Source organism: Plasmopara halstedii (genome assembly GCF_900000015.1).
Source record: "Plasmopara halstedii genome assembly, contig: Scaffold_3060, whole genome shotgun sequence".
Lineage (NCBI taxonomy): Eukaryota > Oomycota > Peronosporomycetes > Peronosporales > Peronosporaceae > Plasmopara > Plasmopara halstedii.
Genome location: NW_020189964.1, coordinates 833200 through 833472, shown reverse-complemented (window position 1 = coordinate 833472; position 273 = coordinate 833200).

Sequence of the window (273 nt, the reverse complement as noted above, 5' to 3'; positions counted from 1 at the left end):
ACCAGACCCCATACAGTACTCTTCCACGAGCTCAAGCTGAGCTTGTATACTCGCTATGGGGCCTCCCAGGAGAGTCGTGTTGTCTGCGAAGAAGAGACCGGTGGACGTGTGATCATCGTTGCGGCACACTCCAAACTCTTCATGGGATCGCAAACGGTTTTCGAGAGGCTCGATAGTGAGCAGGAAGAGAAGCGCAGAAAGCGGATCTCCTTGTTTTACCCCTCTTGTCGAATACAATGCTGGCTGGATGTTTTGGCTGATGACAAGGTGGGA